Raw genomic sequence first — 24,468 nt, forward strand, 5'->3', positions numbered from 1 at the left:
AAAGCCAAAGGGATGACATGTAGAGCCATGTCATGGCCCTCCATTTCCTCCTCTGGTTCCTCCATGACTGGACTAAGCCCCATTGGGACTGCCTTTTGCCTCTCCCTTCCCCCTAGCGGAACCCCCACCAACACATGAAATTGTCGTAGAAATCCAACCAATGCTTAAAAATAGACCAGGAGCGAGACCAGACTACATACCTGAAAGCCTTCGCAAGCCCGCAGATGCAGTTCCACCTTCTCTCTTACGCACTGATCTTCCTCCCTTCTCCTCTGTAGCATTCACTTGTCTGACACGTTGAATACCTTCCTCGTCTCTGCCACCCTACCTTATCACTCCCTCTGCCACCTTGCCAACCCACATCCCATGCAATAATGGGTGAGGACACCGCACCCACTGCCTTAAGCATGTGGGGGGTAGTTGTCATAAACGTTTTGGTACTGACCATATCTAATCGAGGTATGTCACCCTGACACCACGTCGCATCCCGATCGGGAGGTAGTTTCAATATTTTAGTTTTAGTCTTAATTTTTTAATTGTTTTGGTTTTAATTAAAAATTAAATTAATTTATTTTATTTTATTTTTAGATTAGTTTTATTAATGTAGTTTTAGTGTTTGTTATTTTAGTTATTTTTACTTTACTTTGTTTTTGTTTTTATTTTTAAATTAATTTAGTTATAGTTTTATTTTAGTTTAAGTTTTGGTTTAGATTTAATTATTTAAATTTTGGTTTTTATTTTAGTATTTTATTTTAGATTTTTTAGTTTTGTTTTAGATCTTAATTTGTCTCATTGTCACATTTAATTTGATAAATTTTCATTAATTTTATTTCATTTAAAATAGTTTATTGTTTGGATTGTAGATGAATAGTGAAGAATTTGAAGCATGAGATTAAAAAGGCTAAACAAACTCAAAGAGTTATAAAAGGAGTGTGAGTACACACTTGAGAAGGATTTTTGGAGGGGACTTTTGGAATCCAAAGGTTGAATCAAAAAGAATTCTTAGATTATTTTTGCAAGTGCAGAGACTAAACTAAAAAGACTAAGAAAGTTGTGTTATCACAATTTTCTTCCAAAAATCATTTATGTTTACAATTGAAATGAGTAACTATAGGCTTGTGCACTATTGTCAAGTCTACAAGATCGTTAGAAGACTCTAAGGTCTATTTATTGTATTCATATTTGGTACTACTATTTGGTTTGAGTATAATGATAAACTTTCCAATTTTGTTTGACAAATTTCATTTTAAATACATACAAGTTTGTATAATTGAGCAACATTGTCATTTATAGGAATTTATGTTTAGTGAAAATAATGATCAACTATATACCATGGTTGGTTTGAATTTGTTATTGGTCTTTGAAAACAAGTATACATATTATGTGAATTTCTAGTCATTGTTTATAGGTTGTTTACTAATATGTACTTTGTCATGCTAGGCAGTAACTCCTCAAGGAAAAAATGATTCGTATGCATTATTCCATCAGGTAGGTCTTCATTATATACATGAGGGAGAGACTGTTCATTTCATCTCCCGATGAATGTTCATATTACTTATTTATCTATTTACATATATTCACCCAATCATGAGGATTAGGTGTCGACACTCCCCCCTTAATCTGAAGGGATGTTGGTGAGTCCAAGCATCATTCTGAATCGTTCAAGCTTTTCTCTTCCAAGCGCTTTGGTGAAGATGTCTACAATTTGCTCATTTGTGGAACAATGACAGAGATGGATTGTTTTGGCCTCAACATGATGTCGAATCAAATGATATTTAGTATTGATGTGCTTCGTTCGATCATGAAACTTTGGGTTCTTGGCCAACTTTATTGCAGAGGTATTGTCAATCATGAGTGGAGTTGATTGTACTTGTTTTACCTGCAAATCTTCAAGAATTTTCCTGAGCCACACAATTTCTTTTGTTGCTTCAACTGCTGCCATGTATTCTGCTTCTGTTGTGGAATCTTCTGGAACTGATTGTTTGTGTGATCTCCAGGAGACAACTCTTGATCCAAGACTCATAGCATATCCTGAAGTAGATACCCCAGTTTCTTTGTGTCCATCGAAGTCTGAATCAGAGCATCCAATCAAGCTGAAGTCGTCCACCTGTGTATACTTGATTCCAAAGTCTTGAGTTCCCTTCAAGTACCTTAGAACGCTTTTTGCAGCAGACCAATGTCCCTCACAAGGCTTTTGCATAAACCTGGAGAGGATTCCAACGGCAAATGAAATGTCTGGTCTGGTAGTAGTTAGGTAGCTGAGACTTCCTACAAGCTGTCTATACTTTGTTACATCGTCAAATTATTTTCCTTCAATAGATGTGAGCTTTAAGTTTTGTTCCATTGGAGTAGTAAGAGGATTGCATTCTGTCATGCCAAACCTATTCAACAGATCTCCAATGTATTTATTTTGACAAAGAAATATGGACTTCAGATGTTGGGTTACTTCAATGCCAAGATAGTAATGAACATAACCCAAATCAGTCATTTCAAAACCTTTCCCCAATTCCTTCTTTATAGATGCAATGTAGCTTTCATTGTTCCTTGTCATCAAAAGATCATCTACATATACCACAAGATATACAATTGTTTTGCCAACTTTCTTGACAAATAAAGTTGCATCATCAAGATCATAATGTTTGAAATTGAGTTTCAGAAGATGCTCAGTTAGTTTTTCATACCATGCTCGCGGTGCTTTTTTGAGGCCATACAAGGACTTCACAAGTTTGCATACTTTATGTTCATGTCCTTTCACAACAAATCCTTCAGGATGAGACAAAAAAACATTCTCTTTTAGATCTCCATTTAAGAAAGTAGTTTTTGCATCCATTTGATGGACTTTCCAACCGTTCTGAGCTGCTAGTGCAAAGAGTGTCCGGATGGTAGCCCATTTTGCTGTGGGGACAAAAGTCTCCTCATAATCGACCCCTTCCTTATGTGCAAAACCTTTTGCCACAAGCCTAGCTTTGTGCTTGTTAAGTGAGCCATCAACTTTATACTTTTTCTTGTAGACCCACTTGCAGCCAAATGTTTTGGTTCCTAATGGAGGATCAACCAGCTTCCAAGTGTTGTTCTTTATGAGGGCATCATACTCCTTTTGCATCGCTTCTTTCCATTCATCATGAGAAGCAACTTCTTTGAAGGAAGTTGGTTCAAAATCTGTATACAAGTTCAATTCACAATCATAAGAAACATCCATATCAACAGGTGAATTAGAGTCATCCACATCACCTCCATTTTGCCGGTTTGAATTTCTAGTTCCTGTCTTTCCAACCTCGTCAGGATGAACACTTTCAAGTGTCTTTGTCAGCCACATTGGGGGACCTTTCTCAAATGGTCCAGGCTGCTCCGTTGATTGAGTTGGGACTGAATCAAGATTGAGTCTCCCAATTCTATCAATCACATCACTTAAAGCATCATCCGTTGTTGGAGTTTCATGCGAGGGAGAGTGTTCTTCAGAAGAAGATTCCACATGTTGATCTAGTATAGGAATCCCCCCTTCAAGATGTGGAATCTAATTATCAAATTCTTAAAATGATTTTGCTTTTGCGAATCTATCCAAGCGATCAAGTTTTCGCTCAACAACATTGTCAGTTTTGGATGATTCAAGAAAAATTACATCTCTAGATACAACAAACTTCTTATTTACTTCATCATAGAGACGGTATGCTTTGTAGTTGTTTGAATAGCCCAGGAAGATACACTTACGACTTCTAGCACCAAGTTTGTTTCTATGTATCTTTGGTATCAAGGCATAACAGGTGGAACCAAAGACCTTGAGATGCTTTACCAAAGGAACATGCCCATACCACATTTCATAAGGAGTCTTGTTTCTAATAGCATTAGATGGACATCTATTCTTTATATATGCAGCACATAAAACAACATCAGCCCAAAACATTATCTTTACATTTTTGAAGAAGAGCATGGATCGTAATATATTTAAGATTGTCCTATTCATTCTTTCAGCTACACCATTCTGTTGGGGATTATAAGGCACAATTGTTTGATGTTTGATCCCATGTTGGCAAAGATAGTTTTCAAATTCATTTGATGTATATTCTTTTCCATTATCAGTGCGAATAGATCCAATATGAGATTTTGCATCATTTTCAATCCATTTATGAAAATTATTGAATGTTTGAAAAGCATCAAATTTGTTCTTCAATAAATAAACCCAACACATTCTAGTGTAGTCATCAATAAATGTCATCATATATTTATTTCCATTTGCAGAACGAACAAGCATTGGACCACATAAATCTGAATGAATGAGTTCAAGTTTTATATGTGCTCTTTAATGTGAATCATGAAAAGACTGTTTGCTATGCTTTCCTAGAATGCAAGCATCACATTGCTTAGGTTTCCTAGGAATTGTAGACAAACCAACAACTCCATTTTTCTTCAACAAGCGGAGACTGTCATAGTTCAAATGTCCAAATATAGCATGCCATAATAAACTTGATGGAAGTGTACCTTCTTCATGATGAGAATTGTATGAGAAATGTTGTGCACGAGTAGAGGTTCCTTGCAGTTTAAGAAGCCTTTCTTCTTCTATTCCCCTCATGACAAGTGAGTGGTCAGATGCTTTTCTTACCTCAAGCTTGCCATCATACATATGGATGGAGTGACCTTTCTGGCAGATGTGGACCAAGGACAGCAAGTTTCTCTTGAGCGGTGGGAGATATAGAACATGATGCAGAAGAAAGTTTGGAAGACTAGGCAGTTTAAGCCTGATTGTGCCAAGCCCTGATGGCTTGATTTTTGATTGGTCTACAAATTATACTGCTCCATCAACATTGTCAGTAAATTCTTTAAAAAAATCTTTTCTATGAGTCATGTGGTAGGTTGCTCCTGAATCAAGCAACCAATCATTTTTCCAAGAATCAAGAGAAGCATTAAATAAATCTTCATTTACTCCAATATTACATTGTGCCACAACATAGTGAGAGGATTCAGGTGCTTTACCTTTGTCTGTATCATCAGTTTTACCTTTCTGTTGGTTTCTTTTCTACTCAATTTTTTCCCATGGTAGCTTGCATGTAGAGGCATCATGTGATCCATTTCTTTTGCAGTGAATGAAGTGTAAATCTGCCTTTTCTCCTTTAGAATGTCGTCCCCCCCTACCTCTGAAATATCTTCCTCTTCTTCTTCGACCACCTCTTCCTCTTGGAGAATCTTGAGTAGGATGCTTTTCTTTGTGAGCAAGGAACACAGCCTCTTCAGAAGATTCAGGGGTTGTTTTCTTTCCAAAAGATTTCTCTCTTTCAGCAAACTTTTTCACAAGAGAGTCAAAGGTGATATCTTTGATATTTCCATTTGCTTGCAATGACTCAAGATAATTGGAGTAAGTAGGATAAAGTGCCTTGAGAAAAGCAATAAGAGGAATATCCAATTCAGCCTTAGTGGATTTGATATCATGCATTATAGACTTTACTTCAGATGCAAGAGCAAGATGATCATTATTTTGTAGTTCAAGAGTGAAGAATTTAATCATGAGTTGAACAAATTTAAGTGCAGAATGTGAATCATAGAGTTCTTTCAGCTTTTGTAAGTCTTCAAAGGCAGTTGAATATGACGAAATATGGCGACTCACCTCTTCATTTACAGATGCTACGATTAATGCATAAGCTTTGTTGTTCTTGTTTTCCCAAATGATGAGCTCTTTGTCTGAGGTAGGTTGTACTGGTTCATTGTCTCCATCTCTGACACACACTCCTTTCCACAACTCATTGAAAATGAGGGTGTGCTTTATCATCCGGCACCATTCAGGATAGTTCTCCTTTCCAGTGAAAACTATTCCCACCATGGATATGATTGAATGCATTCTGTAAAAAAAACTTCTGCTGATAGAAAAATACTTCTGCCAATATACAGTAAAATTGTACTTCTAGTGGTAATTTTTACATTTCAAAAGGGCATTCTCTCCATGTACTGTCTTTGTCTTTAATGAAAATATAAAACATAGATCAGCTAGGCATTCTCAAAATATTTCAAATCTCTTCCTCATATACCAATATGGACGCCAATACCTCACACTACACCTTTATGCAACATATTTCCCTCACCTCATTGTTTATGCGAGAACTAAATGAAAGGCTCCAACATATATCTTCCATATACCCCAATGGTAATTTTATATAATGTAATATATGCCCATTAAAATCTCAACAAATTCATGTGCCTTTATGGTATATGGAAAAGCATCACATACCATGTCCACAATTTTCAACGCTGAACCCAAGCAAAGTTTGAATGAAACATGCTCATCAATCAACATGACCACACAACACCAAAATATTGCACCAACACTACGTTACGCTGCACCATGGTTCCGCCGCGCTTCGTTCAATGTGTATGCCAAAACTTCCGCATCAACCCTTTCACGTGCAGAAGCTTTGATTCACACGCAGGTTATTAAGCATGAAGCACGTAGGTTATCAAGCAATGAAGCATGCAGGTTATCAAGCACGCACGTTAACTATTGTACCACGCTTGTTCTTACCATGAAAATTTTCTGTTGCGGCTACCAATGTTTTCAAAACACTGTGAAAACATTGGACAGGCTAGGAATCAGTTGTGGATCTTTTCCAACTCGTGAGTCTTCACAGGCAAAAAGAAACAGTAGCAGGTCATTGTGTGGAGCAGCGTTCGTGGAGCAGGTCACTACGTGGAGCAGCGTTCTGGTGATTTCGTGGAGTAGCATTCATGGAGCAGGTCACTGCATGGAGCATCGTTCAAGTGACTACGTCGAGCAGCGTTCAGGCTACCAATGTTTATGAAGAGACAACATTTTTTAATGGAGAGACAGTGCTTTGTACGCTTTTGAATGGATAACGGTTTTGAATAGAGAGACAGTGCTTTGAATGGCAGTGTTCAGGCTACCAACGTTTATGAATAGACAACATTTTTGAATGGATGGACAACGCTTTTAAATGGACAATGGTATTGAATGGGGAGACAACGCTTTGAATGGAGAGCTCTTTTGAATGGAGAGCAGAGGAGCATATGAGCAAAGTAGGGAGTTACAAAGGGCATAAAAGCTAAAAAAATGGAGCTGGCTATGATACCATGTCAAGCCAGGCAGTAAGTCCTCAAGGAAAAAATGATTCGTATGTATTATTCCATCAGGTAGGTCTTCATTATATACATGAGGGAGAGACTGTTCAATTTATCTCACGATGACTATTCATATTGCTTATTTATCTATTTACATATATTCACCCAATCATGAGGATTAGGTGTCAACATATTTGATCCAATACTTGTCTAGTTATGTGAACTATTTTCATAATGTGATAGCTTATTCTTATTCTTATTTTTATTTATATTAATCCTCCATATTTAGCATGAGAATATATCTATGTGATTTTCTTACTAACTATTTATTGAGTTAAGGTAGAATTGTATTTGCTTTAATTGTTACTATCAGACCAGGCAATAACTCCTCCAAATCAGTTCACATTTATTCATTCAGTTTGATCTTTATTATATACATGAGGGAGAGACTGTTCACTTCATCTCCCAGTGACTATTCATATTTCTTATTATTTATTTACATCAGTTACACTTATTCATCCAATCCTGATGATTAGGTGTCAACATTCCCCCCCTTAATTTTAAGAGATGTTGGTAGTCCAAGCATCGTTCTGAATCGTTCAATCTTTTCTCTTCTAAGTGCTTTGGTGAAGATATCTACAATTTTCTCATTAGTGGAACAATGGCGGAGATGGATTGTTTTGGCCTCAACATGATGTCGAATAAGATGATATTTAGTATTGATGTGCTTCATTCGATCATGGAACTTTGGGTTCTTGGCCAACTTTATTGTTGAGGTATTGTCAATCATGAGTGGAGTCGATTGTTCTTGTTTTACGTGCAAATATTCAAGAATTTTCCCGAGCCACACAATTTCTTTTTTTGCCTCAGCTATTGCCACATATTTTGCTTCTGTTGTGGAATCTGCTGGAACCGATTGTTTTTGTGATCTCCAGGAGATAGCTCCTGATCCAAGACTCATAACATAACCTGAGGTAGATACCCCAGTTTCTTTGTGTCCATCGAAGTCTGAATCAGAATATCCAATCAAGCTGAAGTCGTCCACCTGTGTATACTTGATTCCAAAGTCTTGAGTTCCCTTCAAGTACCTTAGAACTCTTTTTTCAGCAGACCAATGTCCCTCACAAGGGTTTTGCATAAACCTAGAGAGGATTCCAACAACAAACAAAATGTCTGGTCTGGTAGTAGTTGGGTAGTTGAGACTTCCTACAAGCTGTCTATACTTTGTTGCATCCTCAAATTATTTTCCTTCAATGGATGTGAGCTTTAGGTTTTGTTCCATTGGAGTAGTAAGAGGATTGCATTCTGTCATGCCAAACCTATTCATCTACATATACCACAATATATGCAACTGTTTTGCCAACTTTCTTGACAAATAAAGTTGCATCATCAAGATCATAATGTTTGAAATTGAGTTTCAGAAGATGCTCAGTTAGTTTTTCATACCAGGCTCGCGATGCTTGTTTGAGGCCATACAAGGATTTCACAAGTTTGAATACTTTATGTTCATGTCCTTTCACAGCAAATCCTTTAGGCTGGGACATAAAAACATTCTATTTTAGATCTACATTCAAGAAAGCAATTTTTACATCCATTTATTAGTTTTGGATGATTCAAGAAAGATTACATCTCTAGATACAATAAACTTTTTATTGACTTCATCATAGAGACGGTATGCTTTGGAGGTGTTTGAATACCCCAGGAAGATACGCTTACGACTTCTTGCACCAAGTTTGTTTCTATGTACCTTTGGTATCAAGGAATAACAGGTGGAACCAAAGACCCTGAGATGTTTTACCAAAGGAACGTGCCCATACCACATTTCATATGGAGTCTTGTTTCTAATAGAATTAGATGGACACATATTCTTTATATATATAGCACATAGAACTGCATCAACCCAAAACATTAACTTTACATTTTGAAAAACATCATGGAGTGCACCATATTTAAGATTGTCCTATTCATTCTTTCAGCTACACCATTCTGTTGGGGACTATAAGGCACAGTTGTTTGACGTTTGATCCCATGTTGGCGAAGATAGTTTTCAAATTCATTTGAAGTGTATTCTTTTCCATTATCAGTGTGAATAGAGCCAATATGAGATTGTGCATCATTTTCAATCCATGTATGAAAGTTCTTGAATGTTTGAAAAGCATAAGATTTGTTCTTCAATAAATAAACCCAACACATTCTAGTGTAGTCATCAATAAATGCCATCATATATTTATTTCGATTTGCAGAAGGAACAATCATTGGACAGCATAAATCTGAATGAGTGAGTTCAAGTTTTCTATGTGCTCTTTAATGTGAATCATGAAAAGACTGTTTGCTATGCTTTCCTAGAATGAAAGCATCACATTGCTTAAGTTTTCTAGGAATTGTAGGCAAACCAGAAACACCATTTTCCTTCGACAAGTGGAGGTTGTCATAGTTCAAATGTCCAAATATAGCATGCCATAATAAACCTAATGGAAGTGTACCTTCTTCATAATGAGAATTGTATGAGAAATGTTGTGCACGAGCAGAGGTACCTTGCAGTTTGAGAAGCCTTTCTTCTTCTATTCCCCTCATGACAAGTGAGTGATCAGATGCTTTTCTCACCTCAAGCTTGCCATCAAACATATGAATGGAGTGACTTTGCTGGCAGATGTGGACCAAGGACAACAAGTTTCTCTTTAGCTGTGGGAGATATAGAACATGATGTAGAAGGAAGTGTAGAAGACCAGGCAATTTAAGCCTGATTGTGCCAAGCCATGATGGCTTGATTTTTTTATTGGTCTGCAAAGTATACTGCTCCATAAACATTGTGAGTAAATTCTTCAAAAAAATCTTTTCTATGAGTCATGTGGCAAGTTGCTCCTAAATCAAGCAGCCAATCATTTTTCCAAGAAGCAAGTGAAGCATTAAATAAGTCTTCATTTACTCCAATATTACATTGTGCCACAACAAAATGAGCAGATTCAGGTGCTTTACCTTTTTCTATGTCATTATTTTTACCTTTGTGTTGGCTTCTTTGTTGCTCAATTTTGTCCCAAGGTAACTTGCATGTAGAGGCATCATGTGATCCATTTATTTTGCAGCGTATGCAGTGCAAGTCTAACTTTTCTCCTTGAGAGTGTCTGCCCCCCCTACCTCTGAAATATCTTCCTCTTCCTCTTCGACCACCTCTTCCTTTGGAAGAATCTTGAGTAGGATTCTTTTCTTTATGAGCAAGGCACACAGCCTCTTCAAAAGATTCAGGGGTTGTCTTCTTTCCAAAATCTTTCTCTCTTTCAGCAAATTTTTTCACAAGAGAGTCAAAGGTAATATCTTTGAGATTTCCATTTGCTTGCAATGACTCAAGATAATTGGAGTAAGTAGGATAAAGTGCCTTGAGAAAAGTGATAAGAGGAATATCCAATTCAACCTTAGTGGCTTTGATATCATGCATTATAGATTTTACTTCGGATGCAAGAGCAAGAGGATCATTATTTTGCAATTCAAGAGTGAAGAGTTTAATCATGAGTTGAACAACTTCAAGTGCAGAATGTGAGTCATAGAGTTCTTTCAGCTTTTGTAAGGCTTCGAAAGCAGTTGAAAATGGTGAAATATGGTGACTCACCTCTTCACTTACAGATGCTGCAATTAATGCATAGGCTTTGTTGTTCTTATTTTCCCAAATGGTGAACTCTTTGTCTGAGGTAGGTTGTTTTGGCTCTTTGTCTTCGACTCCAATATAAACTCCTTTCCACAACTCAATGAAAATGAGGGTGTGTTTTATCATCTGGGACCACTGAGGATAGTTCTCCTTGCCAGTGAGAAATATTCCCACAATAGATATGATTGAATGCATACTATAAAAAAAAACTTTTGCTGGCAAAATGTGCTTCAAAATAATACAACCTTATTCTTCCTTAAGAAATTGATTTAATATACAAAGAACAAAACTATATTCTATCCATATAGAATAGCACCATTTTTTTTGTATTACAATATGGTTGCAATTCAAGAGAAATATAATAGGCAATATCATCCCGCTAGTACCAAGATACCATAACTTGCATGAAAGCTCAAATCCTATGCTTTACACCTTGACTGCATACTTTTTTTTATTATTGAAAATTACATCTCTTTCTTTTTTTGTCTCTCAGTCTTCAATTCTTCTGGGGACGCAAATCAAGAGGCCAAAAACACTAAAGAAAAAGCAATGTGTTTGTTATGATTGCTTGTACATATAAATATATTAGCAGAAGTAATGTGTGCTTGGAGTAGAACTAATTCATATATAGATGTCACCCGCACTGGATATTCTTAGTTAGTCATGCAAGCTTTAGGGCTGCGAGTTTTGGCAGTGAAATCACATATTAACGCTTCCATCCCCTGCGGCCGCTTACCAGAACGAGTCACTTTGATTAGTACTCATACGCATGCCCTTGCATCCTACAACATAGTTTGTTCAGTCCACGATGGAGCAATATGAGGCAGAGTTGGCCATGGATGCTCAGAAGAAACCGGATGTCGAGGCTGGGGTGAAAACCAGCCAGAGTTACAGGGTGAGTTATGTCAAAAACAAAGTCAGCAGCGTTCAGATGTTTATGAAATTCATTGAAATGGAGGGAGCAACGTGGTGAGGGAGAGAGCAGCGTTTAGATGTTTATGAAATTCATTGATAGCGTTTCAACACAATACAAGGAGTAGCGAGAATAATGGTGAATAGCAGGTGGAGCAGGATTCATACCACAGATTATATGAGAGTTGGCTGCACATTAGAGCAAGGGGTAACGTATATATGGGAAACTGAATTCGGTCAAATGGGCAGGTGTGAATTCTACAAAATAGGCAGAACATAGGCAGAAACTGACACCAGGAGTTACACAAACATAATTTTGGGAGTTGGCTCTGATACCATGTCAAACCAGGCAGTAACTCCTCCAAATCAATTCATATTTATTCATTCAGGTTGATCTTTATTATATACATGAGGGGGGGACTATTCACTTCATCTCCTGGTGACTATTCATATTTCTTATTATTTATTTACATCAGTTACACTTATTCACCCAATCTTGATGATTACGTGTCAACATTTACCAAGTTATATGAACCGTTTTTGTAATCTGATAATTCAACTTCAAATTTCATATTCAATTGCGTTCATTTTATATGCTCTCAATTGGAATATGAAACTACTTTCTTATCCCAATTGAGATAAGTTAGGATTAGAATAGAGATAGGTTATCTTTCTCTATTTTTTTCATAATAGCCTAAGACCACATTTAGGTGTTAGAAGAGCTTGAACGAAAGTCTCCTTTCAAGGAGCAATCTTTTTCTTAGTGGTAGTTGGGCCTACATATCAATGGGAGACACTACACCAACTAGAAAAGGGTCTAATTGGGGCTTTGACCAGGTGGCAATCCCTTGGTTTCAGGTGGAACATTTTTCCAACACCTTTCCATCCTTCCAACATTTGGTAGGGAATTTCTATTTGTCAACACTATATTAAAAACATAGAATTCATACCATAAATATTAACTTTTGTCTTCTTGTTTCTTATGAGCGAAACTATAGTGCTTATAGAGTTTAAAACAATAACAAAATTTAGAATCCTATTGCTATAATTTGGAATGAGATAATGATGACTCACATTTTTGGTGCTATAATCCAGAACATAGTATGAGACTCAGAGATTTGTTGTGTAACAATGTATGGATCTTGGATATCAAAATGTTGACCACTGTAAGCATGAATCAAATATTGTTCTCCATTCTCTACGCTCGATCCTCTACCACAATGCTATGATTCTTGCCACGGTGCCATGTGTTGAGAATTCAATAGGCTTATGAATTATGGTTAATTTCTCTATCATGATAATCACTTGTGAATTTTTTGGCTTTATTATTATTATTATGTTCTCTTATTTCATTAAACAATTACCAAAATATAACTAAAGAAGATCACAAGAAAAAAAGAATACAAGATGTAGGCTCTCCAAGCGAGGGTCAAATCCAACCTCTAAGAAGCCAAGTCTAGTCCTCAAAATTCAGCTTCATCATGATATAATCCATCAATTTCAATCAGAGGAGAACATACCAGTCTCAGCCACAAAACCTCATATACCACAGGGAACTCGCATTTGTTTCAAATCTTCTATAGCCCAGGAAACTCTCACTTGTTTCAAATCTTCTATAGCCCAAGAAACTTTCACTTCTTTTTAGAATATAAATTCAGAACTTTACATATTTTTTGCCTCAAAACACATCACAGAAAGCCCGAATTGTTTTCCATTTTGTGGAGGACACATGCCAATATATAGTTTTTTTCATATGTGAAAATATACATCCTGTAAGTGAGCCGACTTGACATCTAGGAGGATTGATTTGGCTTCTTGAGGTGAATTTACCCAAATTACATTTTCAAAAATTCTTTTTCATTTTTCTTTACAAGAAGTTCAAATAGGACTTTGACTCTTTGAGGCAACAAATCCTAAAAGCATGAAGAACATGCCTAACTAATGAAATAATAATAAAAATTCTTTTTTTCTTCTTCTTCTTACGTTTTACATAAAATAAAAATGATACAAGTACAACAATAATTATGAATATCGAACCTAGCTACATTTTCCAATGCCATGTCACAATTCCACGGTGCTCTACCACGATGCCTCATGAATTTGTGATGTAATTTGTCACTAATTTTCCTATTGATTAACACATTAACTCATTTGTAGGGATGGCACAATTACCTTTTGGGTGCACTTGCTAGGTGGATAACCATTTTAATACATTTTGCCAAATTCTCTCTTCATTGGTTTTGCTGAGTTGTTTCTTGAGGTATGCCAACCTACAAATTTTCTCTAGAACTGGAAAGCATCTACATATCGTTTCAAATCTTGCAAATTTTACATTTTAATTTGATTTTATAGAGAAATTATATAAAACAATAAAATAAATGGAAATATTACCTTTAAAAATACTTGCCTGTAACCTTGGTAGATTTGATAGAATTTGTATGTATGGATGATGGAAAAAGTATGAAAAATTATGGTTATGATGGCTTTATAAAAGATAAAATGGTTAAAACTAGGTCAGTCAAGTGACAAAAAGAGCTAATTCTTTTATCTCATTAATAATTGGGCCACTAGGAGGAAAAGGGGTTTCATTCTTTCGAGAGAAAAATGTTCCATAGACTAGCAGAGTAGCCAAGAGGGGTATGGAGAGAGTATGCAAAGAGGATTTGTGCACTATAGTAGCCCACATACCACAAGCCTTACTTTTTTGTAATTGCAACAATTTTCTATTTAGAGAAAGAGAGCATAGAGGCCTCACCTTTCCATTGGGTCTTCTCTTGAAAGGGTTTACCAGGTTGTATTTTGTGTCAATCGTAGTTTTTGAGTTTTTATTTCAGTGTTCACTATTTTATGCACAATTATAATTTTCATGCGTATACAACAAATAGTAATTTACGGATCCCGAAATCTAAATAGAAATAAGCCCTCATAGTGTAGATTTTGAATTTTTAAGTATAATTGTAGCAGACCTATTATGACAAACTGTCTAGTGGAATATCCATGCCAGTTGATGGATCATTATTACTATATGCTAATTTGACATTATTGAATGATAGTTGGTACAAAGTAGTGTGCTATAAAGGTATATTGCGCATCATCATTTACGTGTAAATTCAACATGACAATATGCTTCCATTAGCACTTCAATTGGGAGTTGTGTTGGGGTACTTTTCCAAATTCAATTATTTCATAATAGTATTCATGGCAATGTCCATGGGTGTCCAAATCTATATTGATATTTTCCATTGAAATGTACACATGTAAGACTATAATTATAAACAAGTAAGACTATAATTATAAACAAAGTAAATTGCAATAGAATATGCATATTAAATGTAACATCAAGAAAATTAATAGTGACAATAATTTCTCAACACAAGAAACACGAGTTATAAATATACATCCAATGTAAAAAAATTAATAAAAAATTGCCTAATGACTTCTATAAATAGGGAATTATTCAAATAGTTGGCATATTTTTCAATGAAAAATTTGGATGATTCTCCTCTCTCAAAATGGACATACAATGTTTTCCTTCATTTATAAACTATATGATAAATATCATATCCTAAAATGGACATACAATATTTGTCTCCATTTATAAACTATATGATAAGTATCATATTCTTAAAATTTTCCTCGGTAAAGGGGGAGTGTGGGAGTATGTAACTCTTAGTTGTTCCCATATTTAGGAGTTGGTGAGTTTTACATGGTTCGAAAGACATTCTCCCACTAGATCTTCCTAGATTGGTATTGCATTGAGATATTTGCTAAGTTATTAATTGTGCAATCTAGTTAGATTGTCTATCTTGAAATAGCATATATGGGTAACATTATTTAGTTGATGGATAGAGAATGATTTGGCATTTTTAACTCAAATCTCTTGAGTTATATATATATATATATATATATATAGAGAGAGAGAGAGAGAGAGAGAGAGAGAGAGAGAGAGTCTAGTTTGTTGAAATTATAGTTTTGAGTTGCTGAGACTCTACAATACTAGGCAGTGTAGGGGTTTTAATTTGTTAACATTATAGATTTGAGTTGTTGAGACTCTACAAACCTAGACATTATGGGGGTTTTTAAAAGCACTGAATTCATTTATGCATTCAAAAATGCAATTCAAAAAACAAAATATTGTTATCTCACAAAAAAATGTATAAATCACCAAATAAGCCAAAATTGAGATCCTTTAAACTTATCTCTCCCTTATGTTGGATGTATAAAGTTTTACTTTCAGTTACTTCCTGTATATAAAAATTGATAAAATACTTCACTTAGAAATAGGTATTGAAATATTTTATTTATGGTCAATATTAAAATATTGTTTTATTATTAATTTTTTTAAATTACATTTCCTATATAAAAGTGATATAAATAATATTATATTTAAAATAAACATTGAAATATTTTATTGGGGGTTATTATTATTTTAAAATGTCATGTGTCTAAATCTATTTTTTTGTTATTAATATTATATTTAAATATATCAACGTCAATTTCAGGTTAAACATAAAAGAATTAGACATTTTGTAAGACGCGTTTTTGGAAAATAATTGTTTAGTTTGTCCAACGTGAACACTCCACCCATCATTAAAACATAAAAACTTTGTATCCTTGATGATGGGTGGAGTGTTCACTCAAAACATTCAACAAACTAAATTAGAATATATATATATATATATATATATATATATGCATAAAAAATACAAATTTTTATATTACGTGGAAGTAAATAAGTTTTGTAATAAATCTTATTCCTAAATTTATAAAATCTTCCCGTGACAAAACAATAAAGAATTTGGAAAATAAGATGAGTTTTTGGAAAATAATTGTGCTTAGTTTGTCCAACGTGAACACTCCACCCATCATTAAGACATAAAAACTTTGTAGCCCTGATGATGAGTGGAGTGTTCACTCAAACCGTTCAACAAACTAAATTAGAAAAGAATATATATATCTTACAATATAAATAGCTATAAATATATGCATAAAAATTACACCTTTTCATATTACGTGAAAGTAAATAAGTTTTGTAATAAATCTTATTCCTAAATTTATAAAAACTCCCTCCCACACAACAATAAAGAATTTGGAATTTTGTAATAAATCTTATTCTTAAATTTATAAAAAATCTCTATCAAAAAACAATAAAGAATTTGGAATTGAGACATTTTCATATCCAAAATGTTTTAATTTACTAGATAATTAGAAATAAACTTTAAGATAATGTTTAAGGTAAAGAAACCATATAAATTTTCTCCTTTAACAATGTAAACTATGAAACGAGAATTGTAATCTTAAAAGGAGAACTATAGCTAAAAAACCACAAAAAAACATGGAAAACAACCCAAAAACGAAAAATGTTGATGGCAGAATAACATTTTTTTTGGGTAACTTTTCAACAATTTTAAAAAATTGCAATGAAAGCTAATAAAAACCAAATTTTTTTTGCAAAAAACATGGTGAAAGAAAAAAATGTTGGTGTTGTAATGTTTTTTTTTTCGAGGTAAATTTTCAACATTTTTTAACAATGATGTTAAGATAAAATATCATGACTCCGAAAAACCTTAAAATTCCAATCATTTTCAAGCATGTCATTAAAGATAAAACATCACATCTTTGAAAAACTTTAAAATTTCAACAATTTTAAGCTATGGTGTTAAATATAAAATATCATGACTTAGAAAACCCTTCAAATTTTGACAATTTTTCAACCATGGAATTAAAACCAAAGATCATAACTACATAAAACCCTAATTTTTCAACATATTTAAGCCAAGGTATTATGAAAATTTTCTATGACTATTTTTTTTAAATGAATACGTGAATGAAAGAGTCATTATACCAAGAGTAATTTTTTTTTCAAATGATAAAAGTATAACATTTTTAAAATCTTAGCCTAAGACAACTTGACATATTGCAACAAAAATTTAAAAAACAACCATCAAATTGACACCCTGTGTAAGCGAACTGACCCATTGTAATGAAAGCTTAAAAACCAAACATGAAATTAACATATTGTGGAGATAGACTCAACAAGTTTTAATGAAAACTTTAAAATCAACTATCAAAATAACACATAGTGGGATGAAGTTGCAAGTCAAGAATCGACACAAACCCTACAAGAAAAAATAAAATAAACCAAAATAATAAATAAATAAAAATACAAAATACAAAAGAAAATAAAATTTAAAACATTGAAAAAATAAAAACAAAAAAAACACATAAAGTTTGAAAAATAGTAAGTAAATAAAAATATTTATTAAAAAATAAATAAATAAAGAGAAAACAAAAATTAAAATATTTAGAAAAATAAAAACTAAAACAAACATAAAATTAAAAAAATTAATAACAAGTAAATAAAAAAATATATTAAAATATAAACAAATTAAAACCATGGTAATCTATATAGAGAAAAAAAACATTAAAAAAAAAAAAAATCAAGATGAAATGATAACATTTTGAGAAAATATATTTAAAAAACAAAAAAAAATTATATCTATATATATATATATATATATATATATATAAAGAAAATGTTTCCAAAAAATACATAATTTAAGAAAAAAATAACCAAAAAAAACTATATTAAATAATAAAAATAATTATATAAATAAACATTAAAAAAATAAAAATAATAATAATAATAATAAAACAAAAAAACAAATCTAAAACAATTTAAAAAAAAAAAACATAAAAAAAAATAAAAATTAAAAAAATTAAAATCTAGTGGCCCTCAACCCTTGGGCCTGTTCGGCCGCGAGGGTGGGGGGTGCAGGACTGCATGCAGACCCCTACTCCCCCACCCGTGGCAGGGTTGATTCTGAAAATCGACCCTCCACCCCTAGGCCTAATGGACCACAAAATTTTAATTTATAATCTATAATTTAATGTTTTTAAATGTTTATTTTTATTTTATTTTTTAAAAATGTTTTTAGTGTATTTTTGTTAAACTTTTATTTGAATGTTTTATTTTAATTTTTTTAATGTTTTTATTATTTTTGATATGTCTTTTTAATTTTTTTATCTTTATTTTTAATTTAAAGTATCTAATATCTTTTTTTTAAACCTTTGTTTTTTGGTTTTTTTTAATATATATTTTTTAATTTTTATCATATATTAATTAATTTTGTTTTAATTTGTTTTTCTCCATGTTTTTTTAAGTTTGTTAGGTTTTAATATATATTTTTATTTAATTATTATTTTTTTATTTTTTTTTGTTGTTTTTTTTATGTGAATGTTCTAATGTTTTTTTATTTTTTGTTTGGGAATAAAACAACTTGAAAAATGGTTAAATAATCAACATTTTTAAAAAATGTGTATACTTAGGACATAAGAAATTTAAAGTGTCAAAAATATTCCTTAAAAAATGTTATATTTTTCAAAATCCACATGAAAATTACCAAAATTTTAAAAAAATTATCCACTCTTAATACATTAGAAAATAAATTATCCACACCTAATACATTAGAAAATTTAAAGTGTCAAAAATAAACCCTCTAAAAATAGGGTTGATTTCTCATCAACGCTTTTCAAAATGAATATGAAAATAAGTAACATTTAAAAAAAAAATTGTTCATACATAACATATAAGAAAATTTAAAGTGTCAAAAATATACTTAAAAAATGTATTCTGGATAAACATTTTTCAAAATCTAATAATTTTTTGCTGTCTCAAAACAATCATAATTCAGTTCTTAAAATTTACTTTATTCTTTTTGCCACACATTTTCATGTTCAAAATGCTATGATTTAATAGATAGTTCTAAATAAACATTAACATATTGTTTAAGTTTGGATAACTACATTAGGGTGTGGACTTCATATTGTTTCTCTTTTTGCAACGAAGCAATACCATAGAATATACAGTGTTGGTAAATGGTTTGGCCATATTGATTTTTGCATTATGGTTTTTCAAAGGCATATTTCATCAGGGAAACATTTAGAATGATTGAGAAAATAATGTTCTATGGTCAAAATATAAGTGACTTGAGCAGTAGATTAGGAGTGAAATAAAGGAGAAACAAGTTGAATAAAACATACAAAATCATGAAAAGGCATTTATATACCATTTTTTTTTACTTAAATAAGTCTTGCATGGAATATACAACATATACAACCTGCAATTACTACTAAAGCTATTTACCTGTGAATGGTATCCCACTCGTCTTTTTTTAGGATAAAGAGGCTTAGCTCCTTCAATCTTAATCGCTACAAATAGATATCCTGATAATACTACTGACTATTCATCCTACCCATTACCCCTACACAAATAATAAGTTTGAATGCAAGCTTGGATTGACATCCACTCGAACAACAAACTAGTACCCTTATTCTACTGCAATTACTTTGCACAGTTCAACCATCTAGCTAAGCTATGTAGCCACCCTAACCGTTGACGATAGTAACAAGTATAAATATTTGAAGCTATGGTATTGCAAATGTGGAGTCCATAATTCAAATATATCCTCTATCAAGCACAAAGATTCCTTGGTTCAATGAACACTCGGAGGCCATACTTCATAAATAGCGTGAGTGACATTTTTTGCTCAATAGGAGTACTGGGATCCAATGAAATTCGATGGCGCAGTAGAATCCCAGCAACGATAGTTTTCATCTGCAAATAGGCCAAGTCCTTGCCCAAGCAGATCCGAGGCCCTGCATTGAATGCAAGGAACTTATAAGCGTGCTCAGGAGGTTCAAACCTGCCATTTTTCATCCATCTTTCAGGCTTGAACTCTAAGCAATCAGGCCCCCATACGGATTCCATCCTGCCCACTGCATAGATTGCATAAGTTATAGAACTCCCCCCTGGAACAAATGTGCCATCTGGTAGCGTGTCATCCTTGAGAACATATTTGGAGTCCTCTGGAACAGAAGGGTAGAGCCTCAGAGTCTCAGTAAGTGCAGCCTTTAGGTAAACCAATTCATCAACCTCTTCAAACTCCAGGGGCTTCTCAATCCACTTTGAAGGATCATGGCCCCTACTTTTGGTTAAAACCTCAGAAAGTTCTCCAACAATATTGTCCTCAACCCGGGGATTCTGGATTAACAACCAGAAGAACCAGCTCATGGCCACAGAAGAAGTATCCCTGCCAGCAAGTATGAAATTCAGGGCGACATGTTGCAGAAACGAATCCGAGTAGGCCTTACCATCTCCATCCTTCTTCTTCATAAACCTGGACAACAAATCATCACGTGGCTGTTGTTGTTGAGAAATTTTTACTTCATCTCCAGCTCTGGATCCCTGGGACTGAAGAGAAAACTCAAGTCTCCTCATTCTAATAATCTCAGACAAGTATTTGTCAATTTTGGCAACGCTTTGGCTAAGTTCAACCTCCATGCCACAACCCAACATTTGTCTAATCTTCCATATCGTTTTAGGAAGTATAAAACGCTGCAGAGTGGCCTCAGTGGCATTGTCAAATGCAATGGCAAAGGGATTAAGAGGAAGACCTGGGGACAATGTCTCTGGGTCCATGCCAAATGCTAGACCACAGATATTGTCAAACGTAAGTCTGAGCAGAAGATCCTGCAAATCAACAGATCTGTGTAGTTCTTGAGCCTGTGCCAGGATAGGCAATAGTCTGTCCTTAATTGATCTGGTGACCCATCTAGCCATGGCATTTCTTAGAGTCCTTGTGGTGAACTCTAAGGCTGCAGTCTTCCTCTGCACCAACCATATTTCCCCATCACTGTTGAAGATACCATCCCCCAACAGGTCATGAAATGCTGCTTGCCACTGTGGCCCTTTTGGATAGTTGTCAAAATGTGTGCGCAGCATATGCTCTATATTTTTCACATTGGATGTTACCGTCACAAGCCCTTGTTTTCTTGCAAGGAAGGGGATGGCACATGTACAAGTTTGGTACGTTCCTCCAGTTCTTTGGAGATTTTCTGAAAACCAATCATGCAGCCTTGTACTGTTTTGCAGCAGTTCTGGCAGGCTTCCCACCACTGGCCACACCTTGGGGCCTGTCAAAGGACCTGCCAGCTTTAAATACCATGCCACATATGCCACTATTGCACCAAATAGCAATATCCATGTAGAAACCTCCATTGTTGTAACAGTGTGCCTTCTCTATCTGTCCTCTCAGTAACCTGTGAAGCCCCTTCAAAACTGAACTGGTAGAAGTTTTTCCTGGTACTGATTTCAGAATGGTGTTCCTCCTGGTTACAGAATGGTGATACTTATCAGTATAGTAATTTAAATTTAAAGTAAATAGTTAGTAAATATCCATAAACATTAAAACACTCATTTCATGTAGTAAAAATAAAAATAATTATAAAAATTATTTAAATTATCAATTTTATTTAATTATTAATTATAAATAGAAATAATATATGATTGTGAATGTAGTTTTGGATATTTATGACGTGTGGAAATTTATATTTATAAATTTCCACATAACATAAATATTCAAAAAATTATATTCACAATAATAACAAGTTGTCCATACATATACAATAATATATGAATTAAACATATACACATTTTAAAAATTATGTAACAAAATTTTTAATTATGGAGATTTATCATTATTTTATCATAAAAATTCTTAAACTGTAAATAGAATCTGTTTCAATATCATGGATTAATATTAAAGCTTACTAATATCACATGCCTCAAAATTCATAAGCCATACATTTATATTATGTTTTTTTTCTCTTAATCAATTTAATTAAAAATGCATAAAGAGAATAAATACTTTTAAAATAAATCTCAATATTTGATTTGTAACTACTATTAAAAATATCATAGAATATTCCCTAGAGCTTAAATTTTTACCATCCACCTAATAATTACTAATAATTAAATTAAAATTCTAAACTCTATTTCAAAATAAACACACTTATCTACTTAATTAATCCATTTTTAATATTAAAAAAATATTCTTAATTTATTTAATACTTTAAATTATTATTTATCTTTATTAATTAAATTTATCTCAAATAATAAAAAAAAAAATGATTATTATCTTTTTCACTCCAATTCAATTAACTAAAATAATATCCCTATGGTTAAATTTCAATAATTTCTTAAAAACTCAAATATATATTTCATCATCATCATCATCATCATCATCATCATCATCATCATCATCATCATCATCATCATCATCATCATCATCATCATCATCATCATCACCACATCAAATATAAAAATAATAAATAATTCCTAAAAAAATAATAAATAATTCTTTAAAAACAAAATCATCATCATCATCATCATCAAATATAAAAATAATAAATAATTCCTTAAAAAATAGTAAATAATTCTTTAAAAACAAAATCATCATCATCAAATATAAAAATAATAAATAATTCTTAAAAAAATAATAAATAATTCTTTAAAAACAAAATCATATCATCATCAAATATAAAAATAATAAATAATTCCTTAAAAACAAAATTATAAAATATAAAAATAACTATTAACTAAAAATCAACGAAATAATCCTCACAAAAGTGACATGTCCCGCAAAAATGATAATAAGTTAATCCATTCGTTTATGAAACTTAAAAAATCCCTGAATTGACACATACGTTCACACACCTGCCTGACTTTTTTCTATTGAGCTTAAGAGTTTTATTAGAAAAATAAAGTCAAGAGTTTTATTAGAAAAATAAAGTCAAATGTTTCTAATGGAGGCCATGGCTTTACACACACAACAGGTAATTGAAAACAAAACTGCACTTACACATATAAACAAATGAAGGCCATGGCTTTATATACAGAAATTAATTGAAAACAAAACAGCACTCACACATATAAACATTATTGAGCATCAATCCCTACTTTCTTCAACTTACCTAGGGTTCTCTCAGATTCTCTCTGAATCTGACCTATAAACATTGTTGAGCATCAATCCCTACTTTCTTCAACTAACCTAAAGTTTACGCAGATTCTCTTTGACTCTTGCTAACAAATTAAAAAAAATGGAAAGAAAAACCTGTTCAGTGACACCATAATGAGGAAAAATGAAGTTAGCTAACCTTCTCCCTGTCTTCACCACAAAAAGCCAACTCTAGTTCAGAACATCCTGGTAAAACACCATTTGTTATCTGTTCCAATTGATGCAAAAGAAGATCAAAGTCAAGCTCAATCCAAAATATTCCAATTGATGCAAAAGAAGATCAAAGTCAAGCTCAATCCAAAATAAAAATAATTTTAAAGGAAAAAACAGAATGAAAAACCTAAAGCCGGAAAAAAGAAAATATTTATCAAAAATCATAAATGACTGAATCACATATATATTTTAGATTTTAGATTTTTGTGATCTATAATAAATATTTGGAAATTTCTTACCAATTAATATGATTCATTCTCAAAACAAAGGACAAAAAATTTTCAAAACAAAAATGAAAAAATTCATAAAAACAAATACATATTCTCCTAAAAAAAACACTAAACGATAATACTCATCAACTAATAAATTATATCTCAAACCTCTGCCGTCTTTGAACTTGATCTATATGTTGCAGATATTCCCTTCTTGATGGCTGCTTCAATACAACAATTTCACACAGAATCTTGCAGATTAATGGAAGCTGAGGACCTGGGAAAAATGAAACGATCATGAAGCTGCATATCTCCTGAATAACTCCTCGCAGGCATATATAGACTGCAGAGCCGTGTTTGTCAGGCACAAATATCGTGGGATTTGACCTTACTATTGCAATCGCAATACATACTCTGCTTCCTTCTTAGGTAGTATCCAGAAAGTCCTTTCCCTCACTGTCTATTCAAGTAATTATTGATGTCGTTGGGAGGAAGATGAGAAATGCGTGGGGGAAGTTGGTCGGACGGTCGCCGGCTTTCGCAGCGCCCAATGTTTACTTCACCCCACAATTTC

The 24,468-nt window shown here is 33.1% G+C and overlaps 1 pseudogene across 2 annotated transcripts; it reads right to left on the reverse strand.

Annotated features, from left to right (window-relative positions):
• Positions 1-19,658: 19,658 nt before the first annotated feature.
• On the reverse strand, positions 19,659-24,312 carry LOC149147190 (cytochrome P450 86A2 pseudogene; annotated as a pseudogene). 2 transcript variants are annotated; one of them, XR_016262465.1, is made up of 3 exons: positions 24,063-24,312; positions 23,609-23,677; positions 19,659-21,781 (listed from the first exon to the last, which is right to left on the reverse strand). The product of XR_016262465.1 is annotated as a cytochrome P450 86A2 pseudogene, transcript variant X1 (transcript). The 2 variants fall into 2 exon arrangements; XR_016262466.1 differs by lacking the exon at positions 23,609-23,677.
• Between the last annotated feature and the right edge of the window lie 156 nt (positions 24,313-24,468).

This window comes from Pinus tabuliformis, chromosome 9 (assembly GCF_031772625.1).
Source record: "Pinus tabuliformis cultivar Carrire ecotype Pingquan chromosome 9, CPIR1, whole genome shotgun sequence".
Lineage (NCBI taxonomy): Eukaryota > Viridiplantae > Streptophyta > Pinopsida > Pinales > Pinaceae > Pinus > Pinus tabuliformis.